This window comes from Rutidosis leptorrhynchoides, chromosome 1 (genome assembly GCF_046630445.1).
Source record: "Rutidosis leptorrhynchoides isolate AG116_Rl617_1_P2 chromosome 1, CSIRO_AGI_Rlap_v1, whole genome shotgun sequence".
In the NCBI taxonomy this organism is placed as follows: domain Eukaryota; kingdom Viridiplantae; phylum Streptophyta; class Magnoliopsida; order Asterales; family Asteraceae; genus Rutidosis; species Rutidosis leptorrhynchoides.
Window position 1 is genome coordinate 282974680 of NC_092333.1, and position 14638 is coordinate 282989317.

Here is a 14638-nt window from a genome sequence, read left to right on the forward strand (position 1 = left end):
ACAAAAACTAATAAGAAAAGGTTGCTATGCTGTTCTAGCACACATCGAGAAAGTACAAACTGAAGAAAAGAGCATCAAGGATGTTCCCGTCGCAAAAAAAATTTCCGATGTATTTCCGAAAGAATTACCGGGACTACCTCCACATCGATCTGTTGAATTTCAAATAGATCTTGTACTAGGAGCTGCACCAATAGCTCGTGCTCCTTACAGACTCGCACCCAGCGAGATGAAAGAACTGCAAAGCCAACTGCAAGAACTATTAGAACGTGGTTTCATTCGACCAAGCACATCACCATGGGGAGCTCCTATTTTGTTTGTCAAGAAGAAGGATGGTACATTTTGGTTGTGTATTGACTACAGAGAGTTGAATAAACTTACCATCAAAAACCATTATCCACTGCCGAGAATTGACGACTTATTTGATCAACTACAAGGCTCGTCAGTTTATTCGAAAATCGATTTACGTTCTGGATATCATCAAATGCGAGTAAAGGAGGATGATATTCCAAAAATTGCTTTTAGGACGCGTTATGGTCATTACGAGTTTATGGTTATGCCGTTTGGATTGACTAACGCACCAGCTGTGTTCATGAACCTTATGAACCGAGTGTGTGGGCCATATCTTGACAAGTTTGTCATTGTTTTCATCGATGATAAACTTATTTACTCAAAGAATGATCAAAGCACGAAGAACATTTGAGAAAAGTGCTAGAAGTATTGAGGAAAGAAAAAATGTACGCTAAGTTTTCAAAGTGTGCATTTTGGTTGGAAGAAGTTCAATTCCTCGGTCACATAGTGAACAAAGAAGGTTCCAGGTGGACCCGGCAAAGATCGAAACCGTTGAAAAGTGGGAAACCCCAAAAACTCCGAAGCATATACGTCAATTTTTAGGATTGGCTGGTTACTACAGAAGATTCATCCAAGATTTCTCCAAAATAGCAAAACCCTTGACTGCATTAACGCATAAAGGGAAGAAATTTGAATGGAAGGATGAACAAGAGAAGGCTTTTCATTTATTGAAGAAAAATCTAACTACGGCACCTATATTGTCATTGCCTGAAGGGAATGATGATTTTGTGATTTATTGTGACGCATCAAAGCAAGGTCTCGGTTGTGTATTAATGCAACGAACGAAGGTGATTGCTTATGCGTCTAGACAATTGAAGATTCACGAGCAAAATTATACAACTCACGATTTGGAATTGGGTGCTGTTGTTTTTGCATTAAAGACTTGGAGGCATTATTTATATGGAGTCAAAAGTATTATATATACCGACCACAAAAGTCTCCAACATATATTTAATCAGAAGCAACTGAATATGAGACAACGCAGGTGGATTGAACTGTTGAATGATTATGATTTTGAGATTCGATACCACCCAGGGAAGGCGAATGTGGTAGCTGATGCTTTGAGTAGAAATGACAGAGAACCTATACGGGTAAAAGCAATGAATATAATTATGCGTACTAACCTTACTACTCAAATAAAGGAGGCGCAACAGGGGGTTGTAAAAGAAGAAAAGTTGAAGAATGAGATACCCAAAGGATCAGAGAAACATCTTAATATTCGGGAAGACAGAACCCGATATAGGGCTGATAGAATTTGGGTACCAAGGTTTGGAGATGTGGGAGAAATGGTACTTAAAGAAGCACATAAAACTAGATATTCAATACATCCTGGAGCGGGGAAGATGTATAAAGATCTCAATAAACAATTTTGGTGGCCAGGTATGAAAGCCGATATTGCTAAATATGTAGGAGAATGTTTGACGTGTTCTAAGGTCAAAGCTAAACATCAGAAACCATCAGGTCTACTACAACAACCTGAAATCCCGGAATGAAAATGGGAAAACATTACCAAGGATTTCATTACTAAATTGCCAAGGACTGCAAGTGGTTATGATACTATTTAGGTAATAGTTGATCGTCTCACCAAGTCATCACACTTCCTGCCAATGAGAGAAGATGACAAAATGGAGAAGTTGGCGTGATTGTATTTGAAGGAGGTTGTCTCCAGACATGGAATACCCGTGTCTATTATCTCTGATAGGGATGGTAGATTTGTTTCAAAGTTCTGGCAGACATTGCTACCAGTATTGGGGATTCGTCTAGACATGAGCACTGCCTATCATCCACAAACTGATGGGCAGAGCGAAAGGACAATACAAACGCTTGAAGACATGCTACGAGCAAGTTTTATTGATTTCAGAAACAATTGGGATCGACACCTACCGTTAGCAGAATTTTCCTACAACAACAGTTATCATTCTAGTATTGAGATGGCGCCGTTTGAGGCACTTTATGGTAGAAAGTGCAGGTCTCCGATTTGTTGGAATGAAGTTGGGGATAGACAGATTACGGGTCCGGAGATAATACAAGAAACTACCGAGAAGATCATCCAAATTCAACAACGGTTGAAAACCGCCCAAAGTCGACAAAAGAGCTACGCTGACATTAAAAGAAAAGATATAGAATTTGAAATTGGAGAGATGGTCATGCTTAAAGTTGCACCTGGGAAAGGCATTGTTCGATTTGGTAAATGAGGGAAATTAAATCCAAGGTATATTGGACCATTCAAGATTATTGATCGTGTCGGACCAGTAGCTTACCGACTTGAGTTACCTCAACAACTCGCGAATGTACATAACACTTTCCACATCTCGAATTTTAAGAAATGTTTTGCTAAAGAAGATCTCACTATTTCATTAGATGAAATCCAAATCAACGAAAAACTTCAATTCATCGAAGAACCCGTCGAAATAATGGATCGTGAGGTTAAAAGACTTAAGCAAAACAAGATACCAATTGTTAAGGTTCAATGGAATGCTCGTAGAGGACCCGAGTTCACCTGGGAATGAGAAGATCAGATGAAGAAGAAATACCCACATTTATTTCCAGAAGATACGTCAACACCTCCAACTACTTAAAATTTCGGGACGAAATTTATTTAACGGGTAGGTACTGTAGTGACCCAAACTTTTCCATGTTTATATATATATTAAATGAAATTGTTATTTACATGATTAAGTGTTTCCAACATTTTAAGCAATCAAACTTGTTAAGACTTGATTAATTGAAATAGGTTTCATATAGACATTTGACCACCTAAGTTGACCGGTGATTGAAGAACGTTAAAACTTGTAAAAACTATATGATGACATATATATGATTATATATATAGTTAACATGATATTATGATAAGTAAGTATCTCATTAGGTATTTTAACAATGAGTTATATACATAAAATTGAGTTTATTGAATTAAGAAACTCGAAACGATATATATAACGATTATAATATGAATCATATTAAGATATTGATACACTATGTTTAATCATGATAAATGATAAGTAAACATGTCATTAAGTGTATTAACAATGAACTACATATGTAAAAACAAGACTACTAACTTAATGATTTCGAAACGAGACATATATGTAACGATTATCGTTGTATCGACATTTAAATGTATATATATCATATTAAGATATATTAATATATCATAATATCATGATAATATAATAATTTAACATCTCATTAGATATAATAAACATTGGGTTAACAACATTTAACAAGATCGGTAACTTAAAGGTTTCAAATCAACATTTACATGTAACGACTAACGATGACTTAAAGACTCAGTTAAAATGTATATACATGTAGTATTTTAATATGTATTCATACACTTTTGAAAGACTTCAAGACACTTATCAAAATACTTCTACTTAACAAAAATGCTTACAATTACATCCTCGTTCAGTTTCATCAACAATTCTACTCGTATGCACCCGTATTCGTACTCGTACAATACACAGCTTTTAGATGTATGTACTATTGGTATATACACTCCAATGATCAGCTCTTAGCAGCCCATGTGAGTCACCTAACACATGTGGGAACCATCATTTGGCAACTAGCATGAAATATCTCATAAAATTACAAAAATATGAGTAATCATTCATGACTTATTTACATGTAAACAAAATTACACATCCTTTATATCTAATCCATATACCAACGACATATAAACACCTACAAACACTTTCATTCTTCAATTTTCTTCATCTAATTAATCTCTCTCAAGTTCTATCTTCAAGTTCTAAGTGTTCTTCATAAATTCTACAAATTCTAGTTTCATAAAATCAAGAATACTTCCAAGTTTACTAGCTTACTTCCAATCTTGTAGAGTGATCATCCAACCTCAAGAAATCTTTCTTATTTACAGTAAGATATCTTTATAATACAAGGTAATACTCATATTCAAACTTTGATTCAATTTCTATAACTATAACAATCTTATTTCGAGTGGAAATCTTACTTGAACTTGTTTTCGTGTCATGATTCTACATCAAGAACTTTCAAGCCATCCAAGATCCTTTGAAGCTAGATCCATTTGTCTCTTTTCCAGTAGGTTTATCCACAAAACTTGAGGTAGTAATGATGTTCATAACATCATTCGATTCATACATATAAAGCTATCTTATTCGAAGGTTTAAACTTGAAATCACTAGAACATAGTTTAGTTAATTCTAAACTTGTTCGCAAACAAAAGTTAATCCTTCTAACTTGAATTTTGGAAATCAACTAAACACATGTTCTATATCTATATGATATGCTAACTTAATGATTTAAAAGCTGGAAACACGAAAAACACCGTAAAACAGGACATACGTCGTCTAGTAACACCGCGGGCTGTTTTGAGTTTGATAATTAGAAACTATGATAAACTTTGATTTAAAAGTTGTTCTTCTGGAAAAATGATTTTTCTTATGAACATGAAACTATATCCAAAAATCATGGTTGAACTCAAAGTGGAAGTATGTTTTTCAAAATGGTCATCAAGACGTCGTTCTTTCGACTGAAATGACTACCTCTTACAAAAATGACTTGTAACTTATATTTCAGACTATAAACCTATACTTTTTATGTTTAGATTCATAAAATAGAGTTCAATATGAAACCACAGCAATTTGATTCACTCAAAACGGATTTAAAATGAAGAAGTTATGGGTAAAACAAGATTGGATATTTTTTGATTTTTGTAGCTACGGGAAATATTAACAATTCTATACAAATAATATCCTAGCTAACTTATATTGTATTATACATGTATTCTAATATATTATGTAATCTTGGGATACCATAGACACGTATGCAAATGTTTTGACATATCATATCGACCCATGTATATATATTATTTGGAACAACCATAGACACTCTATATGTAGTAATGTTGGAGTTAGCTAAACAGGGTTGAGATTGATTTCAAAAATATATATACTTTGAGTTGTGATCTAGCCTGAGACGTGTATACACTGGGTCATGTATTATTTCAAGATAATATATATATCGATTTATTTCTGTACATCTAAATGTGGACAACTAGTTGTAGGTTACTAACGAGGACAGCAGACTTAATAAACTTAAAACATCAAAATGTATTAAAAGTGTTGTAAATATATTTTGAACATACTTTGATATATATGTTCATATTTGTTATAGGTTCGTGAATCGACCAGTGGCCAAGTCTTACTTCCCGACGAAGTAAAAATCTGTGAAAGTGAGTTATAGTCCCACTTTTAAAATCTAATATTTTTGGGATGAGAATACATGCAGGTTTTATAAATGATTTACAAAATAGACACAAGTACGTGAAACTACATTCTATGGTTGAATTATCGAAATCGAATATGCCCCTTTTTATTAAGTCTGGTAATCTAAGAATTAGGGAACAGACACCCTAATTGACGTGAATCCTAAAGATAGCGCTATTGGGCCTAACAAACCCCATCCAAAGTACCAGATGCTTTAGTACTTCGAAATTTATATCATATCCGAAGGGTATCTCGAAATGATGGGGATATTCTTATATATGCATCTTATTAATGTCGGTTACCAGGTGTTCACCACATGATTTATTTTTATCTCTATGTATGGGATGTGTATTGAAATATGAAATCTTGTAGTCTATTGTTACGATTTGATATATATAGGTTAAACCTATAACTCACCAATATTTTTGTTGACGTTTAAAGCATGTTTATTCTCAGGTGAATACTAAGAGCTTCCGCTATTGCATACTAAAATAAGGACAAGATTTGGAGTCCATGTTTGTATGATATTGTGTAAAAACTGCATTCAAGAAACATATGTCGATGTAATATATTTCTATGGTAAACCATTATGTAATGGTCATGTGTAAACAGTATATTTTAGATTATCATTATTTGATAATCTACGTAATGTTTTTAAAACCTTTATGGATAAAATAAAGGTTATGGTTGTTTTAAAAATGAATGCAGTCTTTGAAAAACGTCTCATATAGAGGTCAAAACCTCGCAACGAAATCAATTAATATGGAACGTTTATAATCAATATGAACGGGACATTTCAGTCGGGGGCATCACACTAAGAATGATCTGAGTTCTTTATGAGCACATCATGAATCAGCATTCTTCATACTTTCGGGACTTTTCCATCTTGATACGCCAATTATTTTTTACTTTGATTTTCTTTTGATATTTCTTTTTCAGCATATCACAGTCTTTTGATATATTGATTTTGAACATCATCATGAATGGATTTTCTATTTTTATGCATGAACTCATGTTTCTTTGTTGTGTGCTCAGATCACTCAAAGGTGTTCTCCCTTAAATGCTTGAACGGTCCGCAATAAGGAATTATACTTTTTAACCTTAAGCGAGAAGGGACACTTACTTTTGACATAAACTAATTTTCTCTGATATTTTTGGGGTTTAGTTTTAATTATAGAGTCTTAGGCCCGTGACAACGTGGTATGCACCAGCCAAATAGATAATCCTTAACTTAAAATCCACCCCCAACCTTTTCTAGTGATTATCAATTATGATAGGGGATACCCTCAACCGACTGTTGAGTTCCTCAACAATTATCATTAGATACATTTTCGGAGATAATCAGGTGACTACCTTCAAACGCTACAGATCGTTCATGAATTCTGAATCTTAGATGATCGTTATTATTATTATGATTGTCTAATGCCAAAAATTCATAAGTCACATCTATCAGTACATCACACAACAGATAAACATAAACGTTCAAATCAGTCCTTACTAATCAAATATATCAATTCTCAGTACAGTAATTTCTTCATCTCCAACATATTAATCAAAACAAGCTCATTTTTGGAATTTTTCAACTTTTTAGGGTTTTCTGGTGAGGCATTTTACACTTTTTAGGTATTTTCTAATGAAACATATACTCCCCCTAAAATACTAAAATATAAAATCTTTTTGTCTTTTAGCATTCTAACAAAAGAAACGGAAAATAACTACAGACTAGCATGCGAACATGAGATAAATCATGCAAAGAAATGCAGACAGGAAGTAAAAATATGCAATACAGATAATAAGAAACTAAAATCTATATGTCATGCATCCTACACGCAAAGTCTAAAAGTTTGATTAACCCTCACAAACAACGTCCAAAATTACTTTGTCTCGATCAACAATGTCATTCATCTCTAAAAGTAGCAAGAACCTAGGTTTATCAAAAGCCTTAGTGAAAAGATCAGCCCTCTGGTCCTTAGTACCTATTCTCTTAACCTCAATTATCTTTTTCTCGTGGCAATCCCTAAGAAAATGATATTTAACACCAATGTGTTTGGTTTTAGAATGTTGCACAGGATTCTTAGTAATTACAATAGCAGCAGTATTATCAATATAAAGAGGAGAGAAAGAGATTCTTAGTCTGTAATTGTGAATTTGTTGTTGGATCCAAACAACTTGCGAACAGCAACTAGCAGCTGCGATATATTCAGCTTCATACGTGGAAAGCGCAACTGCAGTTTGTTTCTTGCACTGCCAGATCACTAGCCTTTCACCTAAAAATTGACATCCTCCTGATGTAGATTTGTTGTTGATTTTGCAACCTGCATAGTCTGAATCACTATATGCCACAAGATCAAACTTGTCTTCGTTCGAATACCAGATGCCGAGATTTAGAGAATGTAACAGATAACGAAGAATTCTTTTGGCAGCTGTAAGATGAAATGTATTCAGATTAACTTGATAGCGAGCACACAGACATGTTGCAAACATAATATCCGACCTAGATGCAGTGAGATACATGAGCGATCCGATGATTGCTCGATAGTATGTAGGATCAACAGGCTCCCCTTCATAGTCTAACGAAATACCATGATTCACAGCTAGCGGGGTCAACACATGACGTTCTTGAGTCATACCGAAACATTCGAGTATATCATTTACATACTTTGCTTGATGAAGAAAAATTCCATTATCAGTCTGTTCGACTTGCGAACCAAGAAAGTAGTGTAAGAGACCCAATTTGCTCATTTCGAATTCATTCTTCATAACCTGCTCGAACTCATCGACGAGTTCCTTCTTAGTAGCACCAAAAATAATGTCGTCTACATATATCTGGACCAAAATAATATCATCATCTTTAACCTTCGTGAACAGAGTACAATCTACCGTGCCTATTTGATAACCTTTTTCAATCAGATAACTTGACAAACGTCCATACCAAGCTCTTGGGGCTTGATGTAAACCATATAGGGCTCTTCGTAACTGGTAAACTTTGTTAGGATGAAGATGATCTTCAAAACCCGGTGGTTGATTAACATATACTCTTTCATTTAGCTTGCCATAAAGAAATGCACTCTTAACATCCATTTGAAACACTTTGAACTTCATAAATGAAGCAAAAGTCGGGAAAATGCGAATTGCTTCCAATCTGGCAACAGGAGCAAAAACTTCATCATGATCAAATTCAAGATCTTGCTGATAACCTTTAGCAACTAATCTTGCTTTGTTACAGATAACATTGCCATCTTCGTCAAATTTGCACTTCCAAACCCATTTGAGATCAATTACTTTAGCACCATGCGGCTTAGTAACTAGCTTCCAAATATCTAAACAATGGAATTGCTGAATCTCTTCTTACATAGCCATGACCCAGTTAACATGCTTCAAGGCTTCTTTTGTTGTCTTTGGCTCTATTCTAGAAATATGACATGAGTACTCGTAGTATGCAGCAGCAGCTATCATATGAGTATCAACTTGACCATCAAACTGAACTTGCCTTCTTGTTCTAACACATGCATTTGGATCTCCAATAATATTCTCTCTTGGATGAGCGGCTGTAGTTCTGGGAACTGGTTGTGCGGGAACAGGTATCACATGATGTAGATTCGTAGTATCACCAATATCTTCATGATTATCAGAACTCTCACTTGAAATATCAGATCCGCAGGTATCATACACTGGATCAATGTCTTTATCTGAATCTTGAACTGGTTCAATGACAGTGGGTAATGGAGTTGGAGTTGGTGTAGGTGCAGAAACTTCTGGTTCATTCTGTAAATCGAACAACATTTGTAACTCAAATTCATTCTCCGTCTGATCTGGAGCAAGATTGAATGAATCAATCAGCTCATCATAGTTATAAATCCAGGGATGACTCTTCGGAGCATTCGCACTTTCAAGTTTTTAAACATATCGGACTTCTCTTTCAAAAACATTACCCAAGAGAATCTTGAATAATCATCAGTTACAACCAGACAATGCTTTCTTCCATCAATGCTTTCAAAACGAATTGCACCGAAAAGATCCATATGTAACAATTCAAGTGGAGCAGCGATTGGATTATACTTCACCAGCTTATGAGCTTTCTTGCTCTGTTTACCCTTCTTACACGGAACACATGTTCCTGAAATATGAAAATATCGAAGATCAACACCTTCTACAAGATTGTTGTGAACCAGATGGTTCATCTTCCGAAAACTTAAATGACCCATGCGTTTGTGCCAAGTAATAGAATCTTGTTCAGTCGCTTTAGAAATAAAAGCTTGATGATATTCAGCAGTTGAAGTAGCAACATTCATATCTAGCATATATAAATCAACTTGTCTAGGAGCCTTCATTAAAATCATTTCAGGAGGAATCACAAACTCTGGCTTCAAAATGTAGCTGAATTCGTCATCAAATGCTACCTTGACAGATTTTTCACAGATTTGTGAAACCGACAACAAATTGTTTGCAAGCTCTTGAAAATAGTTCACTTTGTCGAAACTAACTTTTTATTCTTCAATAAACCTTGAGCTGAAATGTGAACTCCTTTATCTCAGACAAAAGCTACATAACCTCCCTTAATTGGGTGTACATCCGAAAGAAGAGATAGCTGACCAGTCATATGTCTCGAAACACCGCTATCCACTAACCAGGTGTTGTTTGCAGATACCCTGGTTTCCTGCATATCACATTAAGAAAATTAATTGATAATGGGAACCCACGCCCGGACGGCAGTAGGTTGTCCATTAACACCCATAGCTTGAACTTCCATCCATTTCCCATTTGAGTCCGATGGAATCTCATCATTAGAAACCGTAAACTTAGACAGTTTAGAAGTAGCAATATTGCTCTTCTGGTTTTTCAAATTTTGCTCATTTTCAGAACGATTCGCTCGTGGTCTGGCACGAGAAAAGTATTTTCAACGACTAGCTTTTTGCGAAGGCGATCGTGCCTTTAGTTCAAAAGCTCTACTATGATCACTTGATTTGATAACTCTTGCCTCGGTATCCTGTTTAGGAACCTTAATCTTCACAGGAGAAATTGACCTATTGAAGTTCTTTCTCTTATACTCTCCATAGACAACCTTTGTCGTATGATTTATAACACGAACTTCATCATTAACAGGTGAACCTGTTTTATGAACATAAGATGATCTGCGATCATCATATGTGAGGTCAATCTTCTGTCTTGGTGATCTATATCTTCTATGACAATTAGCAGCAATGTGCCCAAAAATAGCACAACTAAAACATTGACGAAACTCCCTATGTCCTCTAGATTCAAACAAGTTATTAGAATTTGAAGATGACGGATCTTGTGTTCTTACAAACACAGGAGAATCATTTGTTTTATTTCTTAGAATAGGTGTAGGTGTAACAGGAGGAACCGGTCTATTAGCAAATCTAGGATTTCTCAAAATTTTAACAGGACCTTTCGGTGTTCTAACTCTACTTGTCTTAGAGTTATCTCCTAACCCAGTTTTCCTATCTTCCTCATGATCTAGAGCACCTTCAGCAGTATCATCAGAAGTTATATTCTTAGTTGAACTACATTTTTTATTCTTTTCAACATAATCTTCATAACTAGGAGGGATACAATCTTCTGGTCGACCGTTAACTACGTTTGCATTAACAAATGTGTTCTGAAAAGGAGGAGATGCAGAACTATATCCTATACCCTTTCCCTTGGTGTCATTAAGTTCCACCATTAATGCATTCCACTGTGACGCACTTGCCCAACATTTCATTTTGATTGAAATTGCCTCTAAATCAGCTTTAGCGCATTCATTTTCTTTCTTTAGTTCATTAATTGTGTCAACACGTTTAATTAAAGCTTGATTTATGTCAAAGTTATAACATTTAAGATCGTGAAGTTGTTTTTTATAAACTTTGATTTGCTCTTTCAATTCATTTTCAACCTTAGTGGTCACATGGTCTGCATGCCATTTTTCCTTCATCTTCGCATATGCCTTTGTTAAATTATCTATTGTTACCTTAGATTCAGCGCATTTAACACATTCCATAACAGTAGATGGATCAGAAGATACCTGTTGAGCATTATTTGATGAGGAAGTCTCAGCCATAAATGCAAAGTAATCTGTCTTATTCCCATCGTCTAGCTCATCTTCTGATTCTGATGAGTCTGTAAGGAACTCTCTCAGCATCTTTACCCAAATGAATCTGCTCAAGTCTGTTCCAAATATCCTTTGCTTTTGTCAAACCGGAAACCTTTTCAAGATCACTTTCTGATAAGCACATCTTCAGTAAGTCTACTGCTTGCTTGTTCAATGCTTCAAAATCAGATTAATCTACTCCAGTATGATCAGCTTTATCTTCAACCTCTAATTCTGACTTCTTGTCTGAATCATCAACATCTGAACTTACACTCTCAAGATCTGAACCTTCACCCATAAGAACTAACACTTCCAATTCAGCAGCAAACATTTTACCCCATTTGTCTAGTTCCTTATCAGCATCAACCAATGTCTCTTCACTCTGATTAGCCTCTAGACTTTCTTCAAACACTGAGGTATCACCATAGTTATCCTTCCAACTGTTGAAGTAGTAGTCCTCTGACGATGTTGGTGAAATACTTCCAGATTCATGTGTACGAGGAACTGAATCACGTGCTTTCTTGAATTTATCTTTAACCATCTTCTGAATCTTCTCTCTCCGAATGGTTCGTGACAATTCTTCAGCTCTTTCAGCACGAGCAGTCAGCTTCTCAATTATACTTTGACCAATGACACAGTCTTCTTTTACTTCAGTAATCTTGGCCATGTTTGAAAGGACCTGTCCTAATCCATCTGGACGAATACATTACATTTGGTTACATCGCGAGGTACTTAACCTCTATATGATACATTTCACAAACATTGCCTTCGTTTTTGAAAAGACAAACTTTCATTACCTCAAAAGTTGACGACATGCATACCATTTCATAATATATTCAACTATAATTGACTTCATAATAATCTTGATGAACTCGACGATTCGAATGCAATGTCTTTTGAAATATGTCATGAATGACTCCAAGTAATATCACTAATATGAGCAAATGCATAGCAGAAGATTTCTTTCATACCTGAGAATCAACATGCTTTCAAGTGTCAACCAAAAGGTTTGTGAGTTCATTAGTTTATCATAATCATTCATTTTCATCATTTTAATAGACCACAAGATTTCATATATTGTCACCTGTAACTCGCGAATTAAAATTCATTCATATGGATTGAACACCTGGTAACCGACATTAACAAAATGCATCTAGAATATCCCCAAACATAATGATCGAAGTACTAAAGCAGTTCAAATTCTCTGATTGGGGCATGTCAAAGCCCATAGATCTATCTTTAGGATTCGCATCAATTGGTGACAATTATAATAAATACCAATTCTTAGGCTACCAAGTTCAACAAGGGCGATATCCGGTATAACAATTCAACCATAGAATGTAGTTTCGATTACTTGTGTCTATTTCGTAAAGCATTTATAAAAGCGGCGCATGTATTCTCAGTCCCAAAAATATATATTGCAAAAGCATTTAAAAAGGGAGTAAATGAAACTCATAATACTGTATTTTGTAGTAAAAATACATATGACGGTACTGAACAAGTGCAGGGTTGGCCTCGGATTCACGAACCTATATCATTTATATATATATTAACACATATAATGGTAATCAAACAAACTTATATATTATTATTAGTGATATAATTGTTTTATGTTTCATTAATTCATTTATTAATATTAAAAATAATTTCTTATTAAGGTAGTTAAATAAATTATTTATAAAAATTAGAACTTTACATTAATGTTTTTATGATAAAAATATATAGTTTAATTAATAATATTTTATTGATAGAATATAGTAGTAAAAAAATATCTATTTGTAATAATACTAATGGGAATAATAATAATAATGATAGTAATAATAGTAATAATAATAATAATAATAATAATAATAATAATAATAATAATAATAATAATAATAATAATAATAATTAATAATAATAATAATAATAATAATAATAATAATAATAATAATAATAATAATAATAATAATAATAATAATAATAATAATAATAATAATAATAATTTTAAAAATGATAATTTTAATAAAGATAATTACTTTACTAAAAATATTAGGTTTTAATAAGAATTATATTTTTAATAAAAAAAAACGATAACTTTGATAATTGTAGTTATAATGATACTTTAAAAAAATGATAAAATTTTGTAAAAGTGATAATAATGATAATAATTCTTAATAATAACAATACTCATTAATGATAATCATATTAATAATAGTAATGGTATTATCGATAATAATACTTTTAATAATTCTTTTAACTTGTATCTTAATTGTAATTTTTAATCATTTTCATATTAATATTCTTGTTTATAATCTTTATATTTATAATTTATAATGATAATAATAATAATCTTAATCATATTCATAAACATCTCTTTATACATAATTATCTTCATATTAGTATTAATGTGTTCTTATTAAATCTTCATATTCATAACTTAAGTCTTCATAAATATATCCATGATCATGTTTATATTATACAATTTTTCTAACCTTAATATTTAATAATAATAATAATAATAATAATAATAATAATTATTATTATTATTATTATTATTATTATTATTATTATTATTATTATTATTATTATTATTATTATTATTATTATTATTATTATTATTATTATTATTATTATTATTATTATCTACCTAATAAAGAGTGGAAATTCGTTTGTTGGCGGCTCAAATCAAATCGAGAAAAACAGAAGCAAGAACTCAGCATAAATCATAATTCAAGGGACTTCCAGTTCTTTAATCGATCCATCGATTAATCGAGCAATAAACATCTTCGAGGTATTACAGGTCTTTGATTTCATCATCATCGTTCAATCAATCAACACTCATCATCATCATCATCATCATCATCATCATTTACATACAATTAAAAACAATAGAGTCTTCAACCTTATTTCATTCACGAACCCTAAATCGTTCGTTCATTCAAGATTCTTCACAGAAAAAGGGGACAAGTCA